At 58.6% G+C, this 23769-nt stretch overlaps 1 protein-coding gene across 2 annotated transcripts in view; it reads left to right on the top strand.

Moving 5' to 3' along the window:
• The first annotated feature begins 12598 nt into the window (after window positions 1-12598).
• The window catches only part of CBFA2T3 (CBFA2/RUNX1 partner transcriptional co-repressor 3), a 63471-nt gene continuing 52300 nt past the window's right edge, over window positions 12599-23769 (top strand). For both annotated transcript variants that reach the window (XM_030820398.1, XM_030820390.1), the window contains exon 1: window positions 12599-12945. The gene's annotated coding sequence lies outside the window, so the exon portion shown is untranslated. The remainder of the gene's footprint in view (window positions 12946-23769) is intronic.

The following is a 23769-nucleotide window of genomic DNA, read 5'->3' as shown; positions in this document are numbered from 1 at the left end:
ATTTAAGAGGCCCTGGCAAAGCACAGCGTGGACTGGACGGTGCCAGGCAGCCCAGAACCCCAGGGCCCGGGCTTGGTGCAGCTGCTGCAGGCCCCCGTGATGCCACCTGGAGCAGGCACCGAGGGAGGGCAGGGGCCATGCCGTCCAGTTCAAAACTTGGCCAGGAAAGCAGCCAAGGAGCAGACGCCGGGCCCCGCCACCCACACCTGGAGCGCCTCTTTCTCCCAAGGCACCGCCAGCAGGGTCCACCAGTAACAGACATCAGGCCAGGTGGGGTGATGGAGACAGAGCCTGTGGGTCCCAGCCTCGCCTCCCTCTGCCATGGAATTGTGTGACTCCAGACAAATGCCTCCGGGCCTCCATGTACCCTGCTGGGAAGCCTCGACCCGTGGAACTGAGTGAATGGGGCCATGCCTGTGAGGCCCGTAGAAGCTCCGCGTCCCTCCACCCTCCACCCTCTGGGAGCTGCTGGGCTCTGAGCCTGGGGGAGCAGGGTCATCCCTGGGCTCAAATAGCAGAGAGCCCTGAGACCCCTGGGGAAGAGCAGGTGGACACGCTGCGTCCCGGGGACCCGGCGGGTGGGTGAAGGTCTCCCGCCCACCCTGGCACAGGCCGTGAGCTCCGTGTGCGTGGGATTCTCCCGTGATGCAGGTCTTCGCCCTCCGTCACATGCATGATAAACAGGGCTCTGACCCAGTTTCCTGGCCGTTCTGTCTGGAAGCTCTACATGGCCTCTGGGGCTGGGGCCAGGCAGCTGCCCTCCAGGGCTCTCCTGGCGGACAACTGCCATCCAGGGTCTCTTTCCCAAAGCCTCAGGGAGCGGGAACTCGGCAGGCCTGGGGGTTGGGAGCCCTGGGCAGGGTCAGGACCCTTGGGTGGGCAAGGAGCCTTGGCTGGGGCCAGGAGCCTTGGGCAGGGCTGTCTGGGAAGGGGGCAGTCAGAGTAGATCAGGGGCCGGCCTATCATGGTGGAGAGGGTGCCTATTGTGGTTAGGGGATCTTTCATAGCAGTTGGGGTACCATCATGGTGGCTGGGGGAGCCCACTGTGTCAGGGGGCTATCTTGGTCAGTGGTGGGATTTGGGGTCTTCAGAGGAGGAATGGCAGCTCCTGGGCAGTTCTGTGACTGGCAGCTGTACAGGGGCCATGACCACACCCAGGCATGGCCACGGCGCATTCACGCCCGAGTCCAGAAGGACCAGGACTCTAGATGAAAGAGCCTCAGGCTAGGTGGCCACTGTCCTGACACGGTGTCAGCGGTTAGAGGCCGCCGCCCTCAGTTGCCCAGGGCAGGAGCACAGCCCACACGCTCTGCGGGCATCTCTGTCCCTGTCCTCACCAGCCCAACACAGGTGACAAGTCCTATGGCAGCCCCAAAGTCATCTTAAGGGGAGCCATCCCCCTTAAGGGAAACCCAGAGACACACATGATTAAGATTCAGGGGATGCAGTCACAGCGCATAAACCCAAATGTTTATTTTCCCGGGAGTAAACTGTGCCTTCAACAGGTAGACATAAGGGTCTCAGGGTGCTGATTACAGCAAAAGGTGCTTTGGCATCCAAGCCACACACAGTCTGGGAGCAACCCCTCACTTCCCCGTCGTCCTGGCCACTCCTGCTGGAGCTGTCCCCAGCCGGGAGCCCCCAGGCCCCTACATTCCGATCCGGCCAGATCCTGATCCCCACTGCTCAACCCCAGCCTTCCCACACTCAGGGTCCCAAGAGTGGGCGGCAGCTGTGAGTACCGTTTTGAGGGCTCCGCCGGGAGCTGCGGGGACCATTTTGAGGGCTCTGCCGGGAGCTGTGGGAACCGTTTTGAGGACTCTGCCAGCCTCTGGACACAGTGTCTCCAGGGCAGGGCCAGCTCACCGTCTGGGTGGACTTGGGGAGCCTGGCTGGCTCTCCTCACACTCACTCCTTCCTTCGCTCTTCCGTCAACCCTCACCACTGGCTGTGTGCCTGTCAGCCCCGCAGGCCCTAGGAGAAAGGGATGCAAAGGCAGAAATAAGGGTCAGTCAGCCTCTCCACAGGGAGCGGGTCTGGCTGAGCATGACAAACCCAGCCGAGGGAGAGAGACGATGGCCCAGCCCAGGCACGGCGCTCCTCATTCCTTCTCCTCTGTCATCGCTGGGGCCAGCAGGACTGGGGGCCGATCTAACCGGCAGATGGAGACCAGGTTGTGTTTTTTCTCGTGGGTGAGGATGGTCACTCATTAGATCATCTGCTCATTCAGCAGCAAACCCGATGGCAGGACATGCCGTCTCGACACAGGCCCTGCGTGGGGGTCCTGGATGTGCCGTCTCGACACAGGCCCTGTGTGGGGGTCCTGGACATGCCGTCCCCGGGGTGCGGGGGTTGGGGGGAGGAAGCCTCGAGCTGTGGCTCCAGGGGGTCTGCCAACTATTCGTTGAGGGAGAACACAGAGATCCGTGAACAATCGTGATGGGCTATCGTGGGGGTATGGGAGGCGTCTCTCCCAGACTCAGGAAGGGTAGATCAGGGAATTCCTGCCTCCCAGCAGGAATGGCCACTCAGCAGGGACCTGAGGCTGAGTGGAGTCTGTGGGCAGAACGTTCTGGGCAGGGGAGCAGTGTGTGCCTGTGAGGCTGCAGCTCAGAGAGGCGGTGGGGGTGAGCAGCACGCACCCCACGATCAGGAGCTGAGACTTTATCTCGGGCAGGGAGTGGCAGGGCCCCATTTGTCTTGCTGAAAGCCGTCTCGGTGCCCCGCGGGAGAAGGACTGGAAGGGGGCAGCTCCCTCACCCCGTGGCAGAGCCTCCCCGGGTGTCCTGGCTCCAGTGACGATAGACGGCTTTGTCAGTGCTGGGATGCGTGCGGTTTGGAGATCGTACACCCTGGGGCCGGGCCAGGTCTCTGACTGATAAAAATGAGTCTGTCTCTGCACAGCAGCGGGCCTGATCCCATCACTGGGGCTCTCAGCACTCAGGTGCCTGGAGCAGCTTCCGGCTTAGATCTCACAGGCTGCGGGGGCTGCTGGGGCCGGGGAGACCCAAACCCACCTCTGCACAGGGGTCCTGGGCTAAAGGTGTGTGTCAGAATGCTGCAGCCGCAAGCAACAGAAACCCAGCTGGGAGGCATCAGGGAGACCTGGGACTGTGCTGGCTCAAGCACCAAACTATAGGATGGGCAGGGGCACTGGCTTCAGGCCCCACAGACCCAACCACTAGCACACCCTCAGCCGCTCTGCCCACCCTCTCTTCCCAGCAGCTGTCCAGGCCACTCTGGGCTGGTCTCCCACGCAGACCAAAGAAAAGGTCCTTCCTCTCCTGTTCCAGTTCAAAAACTCCCAGGGAAGGAGTGTGATTGGCCACATGTGGTCACCTGCCCTCCTCCTGGACCAATCACTGGGGCCGCGGCTGCCCCCATGACTGTCCTGCTAGCCCTGTGCCCACCCTGGGGCTGTGGCAGCAGGTCTGTGAGCTGAGCTGGAGCTGAGAAGCCACAGACCCGAGGGGAGGGAATGGCAGCAACCCGGTTGCCGGCCTGATTTTGTACTGCAGGTGCAATTTTAAAACTGATTTTTTAATTTAAAAAAGCAAAGATGAAACAAAAATACTTATAGGAAAATTCAAACATACAGGTAACAGAAAAGAAGGTGAAAATAAGATGCGGATAATGATACCTCTTGAAGAATTGTATGATAAGGAAATGAGAACATATGCAGTCACTCAGCAAACAAAGGGAGGGGTGGAGACCCGGAAGACAGGTGCCAACACTCCTGACCCTCTGTGCCGGTGCCGGTCCAGGGGAGCGGTGAACAGACTGATGTGGTTCCTGCCCTGGAGAACAGGGAAATGCAGAACAAGCACAGACAGATCCAGATAAACAGAGGTGAAGAGAGACGGGAGAGGAGGGGAGGGGGCCAGGCACGAGGAAGAGAAGCAGGGAAGCCGTGTGACTTCGAGCGTGGTGGGGGTTATGGTTCCTTTTTTTCTTGTTTTCTTTTTTTTTTTTTTTTAGATAGAATCTTGCTCTGTCACCCAGGCTGGAGTGCAGTGGCGCCATTTCGGCTCAGTGCAACCTCTGCCTCCCAGGTTCAAGTGATTCTCCTGCCTCAGCCTCCCCAATAGCTGGGATTACAGGCACCCACCACCACACCTGGCTAATTTTTGTGTTTTAGTAGAGACGGGGTTTCACCATGTTGGCCAGGCTGGTCTTGAACTCCTGACCCTAAGTGATCTGCCTGCCTCGGCCTCCCAAAGTGCTGGGATTACAGGCATGAGCTACCGTGCCTGGCCCCTTTTGTTTACTTCTTGTGGGATTTGCCTACTCATGAACTTTGTTGAGCGTTATTTTGACTGCTTGTATCATTCTTCTCTGTAGCAATGTTTGTGTGCTAGGGCCACTGTCGTTTGTCCCCACAACCACTCCCAGCCCATCTTCGTTTTTTTTTTTTTTTTTGAGACAAGAGTCACACTCTGTCACCCAGGCTGGAGTGCAGGTGGCTCGATCTCAGCTCACTGCAACCTCTGCCTCCCGGGTTCAAGTGATTCTCCTGCTTCAGCCTCCCGAATAGCTGGGACTACAGGCACACACCATCACGCCTGGCTAATTTTTGTATTTTTGGTAGAGATAGGGTTTCGCCATGTTGGCCAGGCTGGTTTTGAACTGCTGACCTCAAGTGATCCGCCCTCCTCGGTCTCCCAAAGTGCTAGGATTACACGCGTGAGCCACCGCGCCCGGCCTCCCAGCCCATCTCTTATCAGGGTCCCCGGTCTCTTTCAGGACATAGAAGTTGCTCGTGCCTACGCGGCCAAACCCCTCCAGCTTCTTAAAATTTTTTCAGAGTTTCTCGGCTGCCTTAATTTTAAACTGGTATGATATAAATACTTTGCTTTTTCTCCTAATCCTTTCACTGTTTCAGTTTTTCACATTTTATTCTTTAACCCAAGTGGAGTTTATTTTTCCAAGTGAAGTGAGGAGTATATAATTTATTTTCCCCACATGGGGCAGTTGTCCTGACACCATCTACTGGGGAGTTTGTGCTTCTCCAGGGATTTTAAATGCCACCTCAATCCCACCCACATTCCATTTTACACACGTGCACCTGCTGGTTTTCCTGCGGGACACTTCCAATTTCCAACTGTTTGTGCCTGGACTGATTCTCGTGTGAAGTTCAACAAAGACAAGAGGGAACTCTGAACTTGTCTTTGCGCCACATTGCAAATGTGTAGGCCAGCCAGCTCTTAGCCCCATTTTACAGGAAAAACTGAGGTTTGGCAAGCTTCGGTAACTTACCTTCCATTGGATATGGAGAGTGAAGGAAAAAAGAAATGAATACGTGAATGAAGCCACTTCACAGTTAGGAAACCTCATTCTGCAACAGCAGTGATGCCAACGTTAGCCAGGGGAGAAAGCCAAGAGACACTCTTGAGGCAGGGAACTTCCCGGCCGGAGCCCGGACTCCCTCTGCTTTAGGGTTCCTCCCTGCCTCCCAGGAGGGCCTCCTTGACCTCGCTGGCAACTTGAAGGCGCGTCATCTGGTGCCCACGCCAGATGGCCAAGGCAGATGGCCAAGGCAGAACCTGCTTGGGCCAGTGTGGGTCCTTTTCCCAGCTACCCCTGCACAGTCACCCTCTCCCAGTTCCCCAAGAAAGACCAACGTCTCTCTGCCTGGGGCCAGCCTGGTGCCTTGCCCCCAGCTCCCCACTCACCACGAATGTGTCTCTGCTGCAACCTGCTGATTTCTTGTCTTTGCATGAAACAGAATTGAGGGGGGACAGAACCGATTTGTCAACTGATAGTTATTAAAAATGACTTTCATGACCAATCGCCACGTGGCTTGCGGCATCTGACTCTCAGAAGGAGGTCACAGTGAGATTGTTAGGACACAGCTCCCGTTCTGATCGAGTTATTTATGGGACTGAAGATTCTCTGGCTTTCACATTAAACACCCACCACGGGAATGGAATTAATGTCAAATCCTGTCTTTTTCTGGCAGTATTATTCATGCATGAATACACAAACTACTACCAAAAAGTGCCCCTCCCTCCTTTTAGGAGATGCCTTCCAACAAAAATTTACTTTGTATCTTTATTTTTATTTTTGAGACAGGGTCTTGCTCCATCACCCAGGCTGGAGTGCAGTAGTGTGATCATAGCTCTCTGCAGCTTCAACCTCTTGGGCTCAAGCAATCCCACTGCCTCAGCCCCCTGAGTAGCTGGGACTACGGGCACGCACCACCACACTCGGCTAACTTTTTAATTATTTGTAGAGATGAGGTCTTGCTACGTTGCCCAGGCTGGTCTTGAACTCCTGAGCTCAAGCGATCCTACTTCCTTGGCCTCCCAAAGCACTGGGATTACAGGTGTGAGCCACCAAGCCCAGCCTACTTTGTATCCTTATTAGTTCTCAAAATGTATAACATTCACATTGTTTGTATCGGTTGTATACTACCAATAATTACAATGATAATCCAGCTCAGGAAATAAATTTTAACATAGGAAAATGTTTAAATCTTGACATTCCAATTATGTACCTAGTTTTGCACAATAGAATCAAAGGACTTTCAAACATGAAAACATATGAGGATAAAAATCGGCTGGGTAGAATGGAAGGAGGCATTAAGGGAGAGAGGGGCTACGTAGAGATTCAGGCGCTGGAAAAGAGTCGATTTGTATCTGTCTTTTAAACGGCTCATAAAATGTTATTGATATCCTCATTTTTGTCTGCTGAATTTTTTAAGGTAATAGATTTTATTCTTTGGCGTGGTTCTGGGTTTACAGGACAACTAGGCGGAAAGCACCGAGTTCTCCCTACTCTTTCGGACTGGTTCCCTGGGGTGGGGAGTGGAGGGTCCCTGCATTGCACCTGGCACTGGTGTGATACATTTGTTACAGCTGATGAACCAACACTGACACCTTTTCATTAACTGAAATCCATAGTTTACATTGGGCTTCTCTCTTGGTGTTACATTCTATGTGTCTAGCTTATGGCTTGTGTCTACCATTAGAGTGTCATACAGAATAGGGTCACTGCCCTAAAAATCCTCTGTGCGGTTGGGCAACACAGCAAAACCCTGTCTCTACAAAAAAATGAATAAAATTAGCTGGGGCTGAGATGGAAGGATCGCTTGAGCCTGGGAGGTCAAAGGATGCAGTGAGCTGTGATCACGCTACTGCACTCCAGCCTGGGAGACAGAGTGAGACCCTGTCTAAAAACAAACAAACAAAAAAACTCAGCCAGGCGCAGTGGCTCATGTCTGTAATCCCAGCACTGTGGGAGGCCGAGGTGGGTGGATCCTGAGCTCAGGAGTTCCAGACCAGCCTGGCCAACAAGGTGAAACCTTGTCTCTACTAAAAATACAAAAATTAGCTGGGCGTAGTGGTGGGCACCTGTAATCCCAGCTACCCGGGAGGCTGAGGCAGGAGAATCACTTGAACCCGGGAGGCAGAGGTTGCAGTGAGCCGAGATCATGCCATTGCACTCCAGTCTGGGAGACAAGAGCAAGACTCCGTCTCCAAAAACAAACAAACCTCTCTGCTCTCCCTACTCAACCTTCCCTATTCTATAACCCCCTGAAAACCACCGACCTTTTCACTATTTCCATCATTTTACATTTTCCTGAATGCTATTGAGTTGGAATCAGACAGTATGTAGTCTTTTCAGATTGACTTCTTAGCCATATTCACTTTTTTTTTCTTTTTGAGATGGAGTCTTGCTGTGTTGTCCAGGGTGGAGTGCAGTGGCATGATCTTGGCTCACTGCCACTATAACCTCTGCCTCCTGGGTTCAACAATTCTGTCTCAGCCTCCTAAGTAGCTGGGATTACAGGCACTGCCACCATGCCCAGCGAATTTTTGTATTTTTAGTAGAGATGAGGTTTTGCCATGTTGGCCAGGCTGGTCTTGAACTCCTGACCTCAAGTGATCCACCCCCTTCGGCCTCCCAAAGTGCTGGGATTACAGGTGTGAGCCACCGTGCCCGGCCATCAGTGTTCACTTTCCATGGCTTGATAGCTCACTACTTTTGCCATGGATAATATTCTATCATCTGCATATGCCACAGTATTTTATCTATTCACCCATTGAAGGCTGTCTCAGTGGCTTCTAAGTTTTGGCAAATATGAATGAAACTTCTATAAACATTTATGTGCAGGATTTTGTGTGGACATTAGTTTTTAACTCATTTGGGTAAATACCAAGAAATGTGAATGCTGGGTCGCGTGCTAAGAGTGTGTAGTTTCATAAGAAACGGTCAAACTGTCTTCCAAAGGGCTGTACCATTTTGCATTCCTGTTGGCAATGAATGACAGCTCCTGTTGCTTCACATCCTCACCGGCATCTGGGGTTGTCGGTGTGTTGAGTTTTAGTTATTCTAACAGGCGTGTCGTGGCCTCTCGTGGCTTTGCTGACCCACTCCCTAGTGGCAAGGCTGCTGGGCATCGGTTCCTACGCTTATGTGCCAGATCATCTTCTAGATCTCTTCTCTGATAAGGTGTCTATTCAGATCTTTTGCTCATTTTTAATTGGGCTGTTTGTTTTCTTATGGTTTGGTTTTAAGAGTTCTTTGTATATTTTAGATAACAGTTGTTTATCAGATATGTGTTTCCCAAATATTTTCTCCCAGTCTATGGCTTGTCTTTTCATTCTCTTCATAGTGTCTTTTGCAGAGCCGAAGTATGAAATTTTAATGAAATCCAATTTACCAAATTTTTATTTTATACATCATACTTTTGGTGTTATATTTAAAAACTCACTGTTTTAGGTAGGGAGCTGAGTGAAAATGCAGGTGTTTAAGAAGAGTTTATTCAGATATTTTTAATGAACGACAGTGGCTATCAAATTGCTATGGTATCTATAATCCATTGGCCACCCGCTTATTTTAAAATATCTATACCTACAGTGTATCAGACTTTCTATTCTTGGCAGCTATCTAAACTTTTGTTGCAGATTTTTAGTTGTAACAGAAAATGTTTGAGAGTCTATAGTGCTCAGAACTATTTTCTGAAGGTCAGCAACGGTGATGGCCTGGCTTCCCCCTGGACCCCGCTTGCCTGGCAGGACCCCAGCTCTGCCAAAGACCAGCCTGTGATCTGCGATTACTCAAGCTTTCTGGGTCCCAGTGTTCTCCTCTGGCAAACAAGGCTGGTGGCAAGACCTACCTCCTAGGGTCACGGAGGGCACATGAGAGGGCCTAGTGCCTGCCGTTTGGCCAGGGCCCCACAAACAGCAAGTCTTACCTGGTGTCAGAAGAAGGGGCCATGACTGCGGGGGGTGACAGTGCAGGGCCGCCTGTGGCAAGTGTTTATAAACTGCTTCTTTTTCCAGACCTTGAGCTGGGCACTGTTGGGCAGTTGAGAGGGAAATCAGATGTGGGTGCTGCCCTTTGGGGAGACGGATCAGGATGGCCAGAAATGCAGATGGCAAGACAGAAGGCTGGGGTTGTTTTCCTGAGGGCAGCAGGGTGGGGCCTCAGAGGCCCACCCAGCACAGGTCAGCAAAGCTGGGGCTGCCCTGCTGTGCACTGCGGGCCCTAGAGCCAGGCACGGTCCCCTGAGGCTTCCATGGATGTGTGATCGCGGCACTAAATGCTGGTGGGGAGTCAACTTTACTTGGAAACGCTGCCATGCCATGAGAAGGGGAGGTGGTTTCCTTTTTTTTCTTTTTTGAGACGGAGTCTCGCTCTGTCGCCCAGGCTGGAGTGCAGTGGCGCGATCTCGGCTCACTGCAAACTCCACCTCCCAGGTTCACGCCATTCTCCGGCCTCAGCCTCCCAAGTAGCTGGGACTACAGGCACCTGCAACCACGCCCGGCTAATTTTTTGTATTTTTAGTAGAGACGGGGTTTCACTGTGTTAGCCAGGCTGGTCTCGATCTCCTGACCTCGTGATCCGCCCGCCTCAGCCTCCCCAAGTGCTGGGATCACAGGCGTGAGCCCCCGCGCCCGGCCGTGGTGGTTTCTTTTAAGTGAATTGAGCTCCTGCCGCTATAGACAGTGACACACTGGGGGCTCCATGGGCGCACCCTCGAACTCCCTCCTCCACTGCTCTGCCTCTCCCCGAGCCCTGAGTGTGGCCCTCCGAGGTCCTGCTCGTCCGAGGTCTGTCTCCCGCACAGGTGACGCTGGCCTTGTCGGACAGACTGCAGACATCTTTCACACAGGGCTGGGAGTCTCCTCCTTAAATGTCCCCTCGAAATGCCCAGGAGCTGTGACTTGGCCGCATCCAGGGCAAGAAACCACTCCTTGGATGAGGCAGCAGGAAGTCCGTGTGGCTGAGAGGCTCAGCCTCTCCACCTGTAAAATGGGCATTCCGGGAGCATCCGCACAGCACAGGGGGAAATGCAGAGACGGTGCCCAGCTTTGTGCTGGCTACTGCCAGGACCATCTGACCACCCTGTGACCACTGGGCTAGGCGTCAGGCTGACCCACTCACAGCACAAAAGGAAGCCCTCCTGCCTGCGATATCCCTTCCTTCTCTACCATGCCACCGCGGTTCTCCTGAGTACGGAGGAGTAGGGAGGAGGGGCTGTGGTGGGGCAGGTGCAGCGCCTGGGTTGTGGTGTCTGATGGCTGCAGTGGTATCTTCGGTGCCTTCAGGTCTGTCACTCCTCAAATGGTTGTATGCACCCTGTGTAAGTCAGAGACGTTGCAACTGGTCACTTAACACCCAAAGCCTGCGGTCCAGAGAACCGAGACCACGGATGTGCCGCTGGTGCTGGGTGAGGGCTTCCGGCCCAGGTCCAGGCCAGCTTCTGCTCCCAGGCCCTGTGGGAAGCCAGAGCTGCCGCAGGCACTGTTGAGCTCAGAACCTGACTGACTTCAGGGTGGTTCGCTGCTGAATTCTCCCACCTGTCCCCACTCCCACGTTGATGTTGCTTTGTAAAATCTCTGAAACCTGGGGGCGTTTTAGGATTACCACCGGCAGAATGTTTTCCTTTCTTAGTGGCACATAAAATAATGGTGCATCTTAAAATCCACTGTGCCTCAGAGTCCATGAAGCCAGGGAGCCAGGATGGATAAATTTCGAGCATAAAATCGGTAACCTTAGGCAACACACCCAACGCATGGAGACTCACACTGTTCTGTGGGGTGGGCTCAGAACCCCCCACTCCATTCCACAAGGACTGGGCTGAGCCACGTGGGCAAGCACCAAGTTAAGCGCAGTCTGAAAACCAGGAGAATGAAGGTGCTTGGCGTTTGTGTCACAATTTTCACGGAGTCTGGGGGGCTTTAGACAGCACTTCCCACAGCCAGGAGCTGGAGGAACTGGCTGGGCCACACTGCGGTTAGTGACCCAGCTGACCAGACCGCTGCCCAGGGGCTGCAGGGGGGTGGTGCTGTCCTCCCCCTCACGGAACCCCCGTTCTGGGTTTCTGTCCCCTTCCTCTGCCAGCTCAGGTGGGCAGAGGCAAGTCCATGAGAGGGACGAGGGGTGGAGGAAAAAGGCCGCGGCCCAAAGCTGGACTGGGCCATGTTTCGCACGTTGCTATATTTTTATACTGGGGACCTCGGACCTTCACATGCAAAATTTATGCGAAATGAGAGGCAAACCAAGGGCCTGCTGCTCTGAAGGTCTGGCCTCTTGTGTCTCCTAATGGTGACCCCTGGGCCCCCCCAGCCCCGTTTGTGTCTAAGAAATAAGAGCACGTGTGAGTTGGGGCAGGAAACAGGGAAAAGGCGCCAATTTTACTAAAATGTACTAAGCAGGCAAATGCACCAGATACGCCACAAAGTACTTTAGGGAAAGGCAAAGCGGGCGGGGGAGGGGGGCCTGCCGGCAGAGAAAGTGCGGAGAGGCCAGAGCAGCGGCTCGGGGCGTTTCTGCAGGTGGACACGAAACGCACAATATGCAAATGAATGCAAAGGATATGCAAATGCCCTGGCCCCGGGACCAGCGGGGAGCGAGGGCTTCGCATCGGACCCGCCCGGGAGGCTGAGCGGGGGGAGCGCGACCCCTGCCGGCCACGCACGGAGGTGGCCCCAGGCCGGGCCGGGCGCCGTGCGGGGGGCGAGCGGGGGGCGGGGGGCGGGGGGCGGAGGCGGCGGCGGCGGCCGAAGAAGCGACTTCCCCCGCAACTCCCCACCTCCCCACACCCCCCAACCCCCGTTCAGCCTCCTGCGCGGCCGCCAGAAGCCACGGCTCTAAAGCTGCGAGGCCCGCGGCCGCCGACTGCTGCGAGGTGGGTGTGCGCGGCCTGCGGAGGGGGAGAGGGTGGGCGCAGGCGGGGGCCGCCCCCCAGAGCCGCGCCCCTCAACCACTTCGCGCGCCCCCGCCTGCGCCCCCCCGCGCCGCCCCCCGCAGGAGGCTGCGCGCCCCTCGCCCCCTCCCCGCGCCCCTCGCCCCCTCCCCGCGCCCCTCGCCCCCCTCCCCGCGCCCCTCGCCCCCCTCCCCGCCCCCCCCCCCCCCCGCCCCTCGCCCCCCTCCCCGCGCCCGGCGCTCGGTACAGCCCCGGCCCCCACGGCCAGTTCTTAGGGCGCGCCCCGGTGGCGGAGGCGTTGGGGGCGGCTCTCGGCGGCGGGGAGCCCCTCTCCAGGCTGGCGCCCCGGGGCGGAGCTGAGCGCGATGGGCGCCGGGCGGGAGGCAGGTGGCGCAGCGGCGGCGGCGGGGGGCAGGAGGCGGAGGCGGAGCGCGCGGGGCGGGGGCCGCGGGGCCCCGTGAGACTCTCGGGCGAGCGCGCGGCGTTGGAGCCACAGGCGCGGCGGCTGGACCTGGCGCGGGCCGCGGAGGCCGGAGACCGCCCGGGGCGGGGTGCGCGCTTTGTTCCCGCGCGGGGTGGCCGGAGCCGAGTCCCCGGCATGGCCCGGGAGGCCGCCCCGCGCGCCCCAGCCCCGCCGCGCGCCTGAGCCCGGTGCGGCGCCAGAAGACAGCGCGCAGCCGCTCCTGAGTCGTGGAGGCGGGGACCAAGCTGGAAGGAGCAGCGACTCCCGGACCGAGTCGCGAGTGTGCGCCGTCCGCCGCCCCCCGGATCCCCCGGAACCCCCGACCGTAAGTGCCGTGTCCTCCCCGCGCGCCGCCGTCGCTCTCCCCCGACTCCGCCCGCGGCTGCCGTTCCCGGATCTGCGCCGCAGCCGCGCGGAGCGCACGGGCCGTTTTCAAAGTTGGTGCCCACGGCAGGGTGGAGCCAGCCCGCCCAGCGCCCACCCATCCGGGCTGAGCGCAGCCCCCCTTGAGCGGAGCCTGACCTGCGGGGGCTGCGGCGAAACTTCGGGGGGAACGACGCGCCCGGGTGCTGGGAGTCTCGCGAGCTCCCCTGGGGCCGCCCGGTTTTCCTAACAAAGGCCCCGCGGCCCGCGTGACGGAGACCCGGGAGTGGGGAGGCCGAGGGCGGCCCTGGGAGTGGCAGAGGTGCCGGTGGCCCGGCTGGGGAGGAGAGTCCAGAGCTCCCTCCAGCCGCTCCCTCTCCTGCCCGGGTCCCGGGCGCTGCCCCGCAGGCTAAAGGTGGTCCGCGCTGGGGGCCTGGACCCTGCCTGGCTTGCGGTCTCTGGGGTCCTGACGGCCGCGGGCCTCGGCACAGCCGGGTGGCAGCGATGGCGCGCACAGCCTTTGGGAAGCGTCCATCTGTGTTGGGCAGGCCCCGAGCCAGGCTGTGGGAACAGCGGGGAGGGAGGTGTGAGCCTCTGTGGAGGGACAGATGGCTGGAAACGCAGCCCTAGACGGCTGACTTCACTTACGTGGAGCAGAAGGCGGCCAGGCTGGTGGCGGCGACTCAGAGCCGCTGGGCTCCGAACACACTGCGGGACTGGCGCTCCCCCGCCCCTGCGCGCGCCCTGTGTGTCCCGGGGCCGCGGCCGGGCTGTGCCCACCCCTCCTTCACCCTGTGGGCTGAGGCCGGCCGACTTCAGGCCCATTCCAGGGCCCAGGAAGAGAAACCTTTCCCTTGAAAAGAGAGCACGTCGCCTGCTCCTGTGGGTGGGGGTTTGTCGGTAGCTGTCAGGCTTGTGGCCCCGGCCAGGGTGCGGCTTCTGTGCGTCCGGCCCGGGTGTGCGTTTCCTCTCCTGGACCAGGAACAGGAGGTTCCCGGGGCAGCCACCTCGGAGGACGGGTCGGCCGGGGATAAGGGGCGGGGGCCGGTTATTCGGTGCCTGGCATTGCTCCTCAAGTTGCTGAGAGGTTGGGGAAACTTCTTGAGGCTGGGACTCCACTGTGTCCCCCAGACCTGAAGGGGTGAGGGCTGGGCCTGAGCGCGTCCGATCCTCACCTGCCCCTGGCATCGCTTTCCCGGCAGGGGAGGAGGCAGGAAGGCCCAGCCCACAGTTCCTGGGCAAGTTCGTCCGTGGAGGGCTGGCTCTGTGTGCCTCTGGGGTCGGGCTGTGTCCTTCGGCCCGCTCCAGTCTGGGCGTTGGGAGTCAGAAACTTCCACGGGGGCCAGACAGGCAGACAGGCGGATGCTGTGCAAGCCGGAGCCACCGGGAGGGTCCTGTTCTGTGCGGCCGAGAGCACCGTGCCTGGAAAAGCCATGCTATTTGGGACCGTCCTGCTGGGCAAGCGGCCACTCTTCCACACTGAAAGGGAAACAGAAAGGAAGAAGCGCCCAGAGCAGGAGGAACAGATGTGGCCTCCACCCGAGATTGGGGCTCAGGGAGGGAAGAGTATGGCATCAGGATCGGTCTTCCGGCAGGCTCCATCTCTCCTGGGATGTGCTGGGATCCTCTAGTGACAGGGGACAAGGGAAGTTCACATGAGTGGTTCGTGGTGCTGGGGCCGTGCTGTCGCCACCTGTGAAGCCAGGGCTGGTGAGTGGGAGGGCTTTCCCCAGACATCTCCTTCCAGAACCCTCTGGGGCTGCAAAGCCACACGCCAGCCGCCCGAGCCCCCCCGAGCTCTTCCCCTGCCGCCCGCTATCCGCGTAATTCAGTTACCACCTCCAGGAAATCTCTCTGGTTTGGCTCCACATATTTTCATTTCTGCATGACTGGAAGAAATTAATTTTTCTCCCTACGCGAGGATCTGGAGATGCTGCCGGCAGGCTGGGTCACTAATCCCCAAGATCCCAGCCCTCAGGGCTGCACCGGGGAGGGCCGGGCCTCACCGCTGCCGCATCTGGGGTGGCAGGGAGGGTGTGAGGTGGGTGAGGCATTTCCCTGCCAGCTTCGGGAACCATCTTGGGGCTCTCCGCTGGCCTCCCCCTCCCCTGCTGCACCGTTAGCAGGTTGACTTTGGGGTTTTCTGATTCATCCTCAGCCTCCCACAGTGCCAGGGTGGAAGGATGGTGGTTGAATTAAGTGGATCTGAATTTCCTTCCCAGGCAGGGAGGAACCAGAAACAAGTTCAGCGTGCCCCAGTGTTGTGTGTGCCACACGGGTGTTCAGACCCAGCATGGAGGGAGCAGCAGGGCCTTGTTAGGTGAAGGCACTGGCGTCTCCGTGGGGCTGCTCTCCCGGCCCGCGTTTGCTGCACTGCCTGCCCGTGGCCTGTCTCTCCTGCCCACAGGGTCATGGAACCTTCCTGGGTGGGTCTTATAGCCTACAACAGCACTGGGGCTTACACGCACTGTCGCGTCCCTGTAACACCCGCGAGGGCCGTGGAGCGTTCCCCGTCTCCGACGCTGGGAGAGGTACAGTCACTCCACAGGTCATGCAGGGAGCCAGTCTGACGGCGGGCTGCAGCGAGTGTCTCCAGGCCCCTGTCCAGCCCCACCCAGTCCCTGTCCAGCCCTGCCCAGGCATTCCTTTGCCTGTGCCGTCAGTCCCCATCCCCAGCCTGCCAGGCCACATTCTTAGAGCACGTGAGCACCCCCAAGGGGCTGGGGGATCTGGTGGCTGAGGGCTCGGTCATGACTCGGGGTTAGCACTGTAGGTGCAAAAGCCCTCACCTGGATACAGGCCCTGGGGCCCATCTGGGGTCAGGGCACTGGTGGGAGAACTTGACCTCTGCCCTGCCTGGATCACGGAGCCCCAAGGCCAGCCTCATCCCAGCTGCTCTAGTCCTGCACCTCTGTCCAGCCCCACCTCTGCTTCCTACCCTGCTGTGCGGGGGAGGGGGGTCGTTGTTGCTAAAGACCCTCCAGAAGCCACTGGAACATTGCCCGGCTATTAACACAGACACAGCATCCACTGTTCGTAGAAATCCACATCCAGGCAACCGATGTCACCTCCCAGGCTGGCCCCAGGCCCCTGGGGATGGGAGGGACCCAAACTCTACAATTTGTCAATGCCAGAGGGTGGCTTTGCCACCACTTCACTTACAGGACAAAAAGTGCCTGTACTCCTGGGGCAAGTATTGATCGAACACCTACTCCATACCAGGCGGGGGCAGAGTCACATGCAGTGAGAGGCACCCAGGCCCTGCATTGGATCCTCACGGCAGCCCTGAAGTCACTGCTGCTGTCCCACTTTCTCGACCGGGAAGCTGAGGCCCACAGAGGTTCCCAGCTTGCAGCTCAGGAGCCCGACGCGGGCGGGTACCACAAGGCTCTGCTTGCAACACATCCGGGGTGGTCAGGCCCCTGGAACTTCCCACTGAGTTCTGACACGGGAGGGCCAGCGTGGGGACGGCCGGGAGTGGGCTGGGCACCTGCAGAGTCCAGTGCACACTGTGGGCTGGGACCCGCTGCCTCGCAGGGGCAGGAAGGGGTGGAAACACAACTGCTGGGGTACTGGCTAGGGAGGTGCAGGCCGCTTGAGGGCAGCTCAGAGGGAGGCTCACGACAGCGTCACCATCCCTGGTGTCAGGGTCTGGGCCAGGTTGGGTGGACACCACGCTGTTCGTCCACCTCGTGGCTTAGTCTCCCTGGGAATGCCTGCGTCAGTGAACCACACCCCAGATCCTTTCCTGGGGGTTTTATTCTCCACCCTCTGACTTTCCTGGGCAGAGTGAGAAGGCCTGGTTCTGCTTCTGCAGTTCCCCAGGCCGGGACCCTCCTTTCAGTGGAGCCCAGGCTGCGCTGCGGGAAACAGTCACCGGGCAGGCCTGGGAGGGCCGCCTTAGCCAAGAGCAAATGCAGGCAAGGGCTTTGCTTGTCTGGAAAAAAATTCCTGGAGTGGAAGCCGCTCTTGTAGCATCGGTGGAAAAGGCTCAGGCGGAGACCTGGCAGTTGGGCTGGAAACTGACGACGAGGAGAGTGAGAAATAACCGCTCCCCAGTCCCCACTTCTGAGCTCGCAGCTTGCCCCGAGGGTGGGAGCTGGGGACTCGGGACCTGCTGGGATCCGGCTTTCCGCCTGTGCTGTGGCAGTGAGTTTCCTGTGGCAATAAAACAGAAGTTCAGACTTTTCTGCTTTTTGTAATTCATGGGACCTCACTGAGAGCCAGATGTCACTGGGAAGGAAAACAAAGACGAATTTGGCCGTAATAAGGAAGATGTCTCCCGGAGCCAAGGCACCAGCAGCCCAGCCGGCAGCTCACCCTGTGCTGCTCTCGGCCGCCTGCCTCTGCGTTTCTCGCCCGCTCAGCCACCCAGGGCTGGTTCTGCCCCGTCGGGTCTGGGCAGCTCAGAGCCTCCTCGGCGGCCCCTGAGGCTGGGGTCGTGGTGGATACTCGGCGGCCCCTGAAGCTGGGGTCGTGGTGGACGTGGCAGGAGGAGATTTGGGGAGGAAGTCTGGGCACCAGGGCAGTCTTCTGTTTACTCAGCAGAGGAAAGTCCACACTGGGGAGGCAGCAGGTGGGACCTGCCAGCGACCAGGATGGGAGATGCCTGGGAGACGCCCAGGAAACGCCCGGGACAGTCAGGAGGGCTCCTGCGCACCCTGGTGGCCCCAGGTCACAGATGGAACTCATGAGGAAGTCCCCGCCCAGTGTACCCGACCTCCCTGAGTACCCGGGAAAGTCAGGGTGCCGTCAAGCCAGCAGGGGAAGCAGCTCCAGCTGCAGTGAGACCTTCTTACAGGTGGGGAGGGGCTCCCCTCCAGGGCCAGGGGTGACTGCAGCCCCCTGCCCTGTTCCCGGAGGCAGCGGGGAGTGGGATGGGCAGCCCCTCGGCTTCTTGGAGTCCCCACCTGGATTCGACTCCCCTCCCAGCAGCTGCGTGACCTACAGCAAATATTCCCATCTGTCTCTCGGGTCTCAAACGCAAAATGCAGTCACAAAGGCATCTACCCCTTCGGGCTGTGATGAGCTGGGAAAGGTCTGTGTGTGTATGGGCTGGGACCAACAGCCTCGTCCCCTTTCTGGGGGGACACCCGGTGGTGTCCTGAGGCTCAGTGGTGGATGCGGCATGAAGGCAGCTCTGCACCCAGGCCCCCTTCTCTGCAGGCCCCCGAACAGAAGCTCACTGCCTGCACCTTTGCGAAATGGGGTGGTCCAGAGAGACCACCTCGATGGTCAGACTCCTGCACAGCCCAGACCGCAGGCCCTGTGCCTGTTCTACCTACGAGAGGACAGCCTGCAAGCTTGGGGCCAAGCCCTGGGGCCCCGTGTGCACCAGCCACCTGTAGACCCATTTACAGAGGGGAAACAGGGTAAGATCGGTCGCACTCAAGTTTCTCCCCGTCAGAGGCAGAATTCCCACTTGGGAGCCGAGGCCACCTGACTCGGGCCATCCAGAGCCCAGGTATTTCTGCACCACCAGGGTCCCCACGCAGGTGGTGGGGGCCTCTCACCAGGCCTGGGGATCGTCGGGCCCCGCCCCTTGCCTTGGCCACCAGCCCGGGGCTCCACAGCCTTATCCAGCCCAGCCTGTACTCAGAGCGCAGTGGACACGGGGCCCTTCCACACAGCCTCTCCTGCGCCAGAGACATCAGAATGCAGGACTGCCCCTGACCAGGGGCAGTGTTGGGTCTCTGGGCTGTGGCTGTGCCTGAGTGGACAGAACAGGGGCCTTGGGTGCTGGACTCCACGTATCCTTGTGCCTGATGGCAGCTTGCAGCTCCACCACGTGGCCTTCAGCTCCCTTAAAGAATGCGTCGTTCTGAACTTCGGGGGTGGAAGAGGGCAGGGAACGGCCCTTCATGCCTCTTTCGCGGCGTCTCTGCCTCCCTTACCAGGTGCTGCCAACAGCAAGAACAGGCAGGCAGCGAGGCCAGACTTATCTCCGCTCCTCTGGGCCTCCGTGTCCCCATCTGTCCCTTGTGGGGGTTGGTCAGCACCGCACACTGTGCACAGGGAAGACGGAGCCTCGCCTGTCACCCCCCAGTGGTGCGGGCCAGGTGTGTGGCTGAGACCCTCTCTGTGTGGCCCTGCTGGCTGCCGTGTCCCCACCGTGCCTCTGCGGCCCAGCTGCTCCATCAGGGTCCAGCACTGTTCATGCCCAGGAGCCCAAACCAGCCCACAGGGGACCTGGGAGCAGAGTGTTCGGGAATGTGCACGGAGCCTCCCCTTTGGGCCCGAGTCGGCCTCTCCTGTGACCTGAGCAGCCACCGTGGGGCAGCCCTTCTCGCCTGTGCCTCCGTGTGCCAAGGGGCGGCCTCTCCCAAGGGAGCTGCGGCGTGCCAGGGGAGGGGCGTGGATCATTTCAGACTGTCTCGTGGCCACGATGAAAAAGGGAGAAGACCGGGCAAAATTGATGTTTATAATATATAATCTTACTTAACCCAGTGTGTCCAAAACTCATTATTTTCGACATCCACTGATTTTTAAGTGACTGAGGTATTTTATTTAAGCTCTTGTGGGGGCAGCGTGCACCTTGGCTCACTGGGTCTCACCTCTGTCCTCCTTGTGCCGGTGTTGTGCTTGCTGCTGCTGTGCTGCACAGAGCAGAGGGACAGGGATTTCACCAAGTCACACACGCATGGCATGAAGTGGCCACTACGGCTGTGGGGATGCAGACGTGTGGCACTGTGAGGCATATAGAGGCATGTGATGTGTGCAGAGGCGTGCAGACGTGTGGCATTGTGAGGCGTGTAGTCTGGGACCCTACCCTGGGGGAGCGCAAAGCAGCCCCCAGGAGTTGACCAGTGAGGCAAATGGGAGGTGCACCAGGCAGGGCCGGGACCACAGGGCAAAGCCTTTATGGAAAGGAGAGGAGGCTGGTGGCTTGCACACCAAGGGCCTGGCCTGTCTCTGGGCGTGCGGACTTCCATTAGAAGTGACGTCTCCGGGTCCTGGCTCCATGCCATCACCTCCCTCGAGCTCCCAGGACCTGGCCCAAGAGGCCATTTTTCTTTTCTTTCTTTCTTTTTTCCCCCCAGACAGAATCTCACTCTGTCGCCCAGGCTGGAGTGCAGTGGCGCAATCTCAGCTCACAGCAACCTCTGCCTCCTGGGTTCAAGTGATTCTCCTGCGTCAGCCTCCCGAGTAGCTGGGATTACAGCCGCACACCACTGCACCCGGCTTTTTTTTTTTTTTTTTTTTTTTTAATTAGAGACGGGGGTTTGCCATGTTGGCCAGGCTGGTCTCCAACTCCTGACCTCAGGTGATCCACCCGCCTCAGCCTCCCAAGGTGCTGGAATGACAGGCGTGAGGCACCACGCTCGGCCTCTTTTTTCCCTTTCCTTAGAGTCGGGGTCTCCCTCTGTCGCTCAGGCTGGAGTGCAGTGGTGCGATCATGGCTCACTGCTGCCTTAACCTCCTGGGTTCAAGCGATCCTCCCCCTTCAGCCTACAGAGTAGCTGGGACTGCAGGTGTTCACCACCATGCCCAGCTAATTGTTTCTTTAATTTTTAATTTTTTTGGTAGCGATGGGGTCTTGCTACATTGCCCAGGCTGTCTCAAGCTCCTGGGCTCAAACGATCCTCCTGCCTCAGCCTCCCGAAGTGCCGGGATTGTAGGCGTGAGCCACTGCACCCAGCCTAAGAGGCTGTTTTATGGTCATTGAGTCCAACGCCAGGGCGGCTTCTTTCCTGGAAGTGTGCTCTGCCTGTTTGCCGGGATGGGGAAGTGGGGGCCGTGTGAGGGGCCACCTGGCAGGCTGTCTCCATGACGACACCAGCCCCGAGGTCACCGTGTCAGGTGCCATTGCCAAGGGTGCACATGCAGGTGCGTGTATGTAAAGTCTGAGTGTGTGATGGTGTGCACACGTGTGCATGCGTGTGGGGTACCACGGTGTGAAAACCGGGCCAGGAGGAAGCATGACCTATGACCTGGCTGTCCAGACTCACAGGGGATCCCCACAGCCAGCCTCAGAGAATGTTCCAGAAACAATAAGTGCCTCGGCGAAGTGCTTACCCTTCCCAAACCCTCTTTCCCATCCCCTCTGCACTGTGATCCCATGAGAGCTTTTATAAAGCATGAGCCGTGACACTAGGGCTCACTGGGGACCACAGCACCTACATCCAACCAAACCTGCCCAGAGCCAGGGACCATGCTGCCCCAGGACTGGGGTGACCGGAGGGATAAGCAGAGGCCTGAGCTGCAGGCCAGTGTCCCCAGCACCTGCTCACTCTGCACCACGGGGCCGGCCCACGGCCCTTCTCCACCACTGGCTCATCCACGGGGCCGGCCCACAGCCCTTCTCCACCGCTGGCTCATCCACGGGGCCGGCCCATGGCCCTTCTCTACCTCTGGCTCGTCCTTGGCACGTGAAGGGGCTTCTGCCCAGGAGACCTTCGGGTTGGAAAGGTCACTTGCCACAGACCGGTCCCTGTGGGTGCCTCCCACCCTTGAGGGTGTGCTTGTGTCTCTGGAAGGGGGATGTTTGCAGCAAGAAGGTCGCTCAGGTCCCACTTCAGCCACCAGCCTTCTGGGCCTGGCCTCCACCCTCCTGGTTTCCAGCACAGCCAGGCCCACAGAGCCAGGGCTGGGGTCACAGCAGTGCCTCCCGCTACCTGCCTGCAGGTCAGCCCCAGTTGACAGGAGCAGGGCCCCTGGGAGGGAGGCTGAGCCCCTCATATTTGAGGTCCCCAAAGTCAGGGAAGAGGTGGCCTGGCTCCACTCATCACTCCTGGGCTGTGAGCTGGTGGATGGGTCCCTGGCAGGGGGAGGTTAATAGGTCATGAGCTGCCTGTCTCAGCCTCCCCACTGATTTTTTAATTGTGGGAAAATACACATAATATTTATCATTTTAAGTATCGTACAGTGTAACTTCAGTAGCATATAGTGCACTCACAATGCAACGCAACCCCCCGCTGCCAGCTAGCTCCCATTCTCATCACCCCAAAAGGAAACCCCACTCCCACTGCCACTCACTCCTCCGCCCCCAGCCCCCAGTCTGCCCCTTCCCCCATCTCCTCACTCCTCACCCCCAGCCCCGAGTCTGCACCCCCTCCCGCATCTCTGTGAACTTGCCTGTTCTGGACACCTCGGATGAAAGGGATGGGGCCACGTGTGGCCCTTGCGTCTGGCTTTGTCAGCTCGGGGCTTTCGTGGCTCCCCGCACTGGAGCCTAGTGGGCGCCTCCTTCCCTGTGGCTGAGTTGCACTGCACTGTGCAGAAAGACCACGTTTTGTGTGTCTGTTGATGGATGTGTGGGTTGTTGCCCCCATTGTGGTTATGTTGGACCATGCAGCTGTGGGTATGGGTAGCTTTTGCGTGGACAGTGCAGCTGTGGGTATGGATAGCTTTTGCGTGGATGATGCAGCTGTGGGTATTGGTAGCTTTTGCGTGGACGAATGTCTTCTTTTCTCTTGGTTGGATTCCTAGGAGTAGAATCCCTGGCTCACCTGTTAACTCTGGGTTTAATTGTCCACGGGGTTTCAAGGGATAAGTTATCAAGAAAAGCCGCTGTCCTGGTGGGCAGGGGGCTTGGCCTTGCTGTCACCGGGTCCTCCCGCAGGCCCGTGGGAGCAGCCCTCACCACACCTCTCACAGGGGATGGTGTGCTGGCCCCGGTGATGGATGCCGTTGCCTGAGGTCACCGGCTGGTTCAGGGACGCCCTGGGTTGTTTGCACAGCGGCGGCCAGGCTGCCTGCAAGCTGCTGTCATGTTTGATTCCAGGATTATGGAATCTCTCCAGCACCTGCTCTCTGACCACGTGACTTGTGCCAGATTCTGTACCTGGTTTCTTTGCTTCTATCCTGCCCCCCATCCCAGGTCTATTTTGCACTCGGCATCCAGATGGAACCCATTAAAGGCCAGTCACAGCTCTCCAGGGATGGAGCTGAGGTCCTTGTGGGGCCTCTAAGACCACACAAACTCCCCGCCCTTCTACCACCCGCTCTGCTCTGCCTTGCTGCTGCCCACCTCGCCTGGCTGGCTGCAGTTCAGGGCCTTTGTGCTGCTGGCCCCAGTGCCTGGAATGTTCTCCCCCGACGCCTGCATGGCTCCCGGCTTCCCTCCTTCAGGCCTTGCTCAGATGTCACCTTTGCAGTGGCCGTCCACTCACCCACCTGTGCCTCTCCCAACCACCACACCTCCCAGCCTCGGTCTTGTGCATTCACTGGGTCTTGTACGTTTGCACCCCAGCCTCGGCCGTGGGTCTTGTACGTTTGCACCGTATTCCTGGGCTCCCATCCGAGGTCAGCTCCTTGGGGCAGGACTTTTGTCTGTCTGCACCTGCACCTGACACAGGAGGCACTCAGTACACAGGCACCCTGTCTTGCCTGAGGGACGGTCCCCAACACCCCACCTGGCAGGTGACAGTGCCCAGGGTCGCTGGCTGCTTCAGGGACACCCTCACTGGGTGCTGGAAGAGGGTTGTTTGCACAGCGGCTGGGCTGCCTGCAAGCTGCCGTCGTATTTGATTCCACAAACAAATACATCCTCTGTGTCTGCTTTCCAGCTCTAGGGCTTGATCATGGGTCTCGTCTGTGTGGGGGCAGCTGGACGTTGTGGCCACAGAGGCAGCTTGGAGTGACCTGGCGTTGTGACTGCCTCACAGACCGGGCCCGCTCCACCTGGTCATCGGACCCCAAGGCCAGGGAGTGGGGGAGCGTCCCCTAAACCACAGGATCCCCGAAACGCCCCCTCCAAGGACAGCTGTGCCACACGCCAGGCAAGAAGCTGCCCGGGCCCCAGTGCTGCCGAACAAACCGCCCCAAACTCAGAGGCGTGAGGCAA

Source organism: Nomascus leucogenys, chromosome 2, assembly GCF_006542625.1.
Source record: "Nomascus leucogenys isolate Asia chromosome 2, Asia_NLE_v1, whole genome shotgun sequence".
Lineage (NCBI taxonomy): Eukaryota > Metazoa > Chordata > Mammalia > Primates > Hylobatidae > Nomascus > Nomascus leucogenys.
The sequence above is the reverse complement of the archived record's forward strand: the minus strand, read 5'-3'. Positions and strand labels throughout refer to the sequence as shown.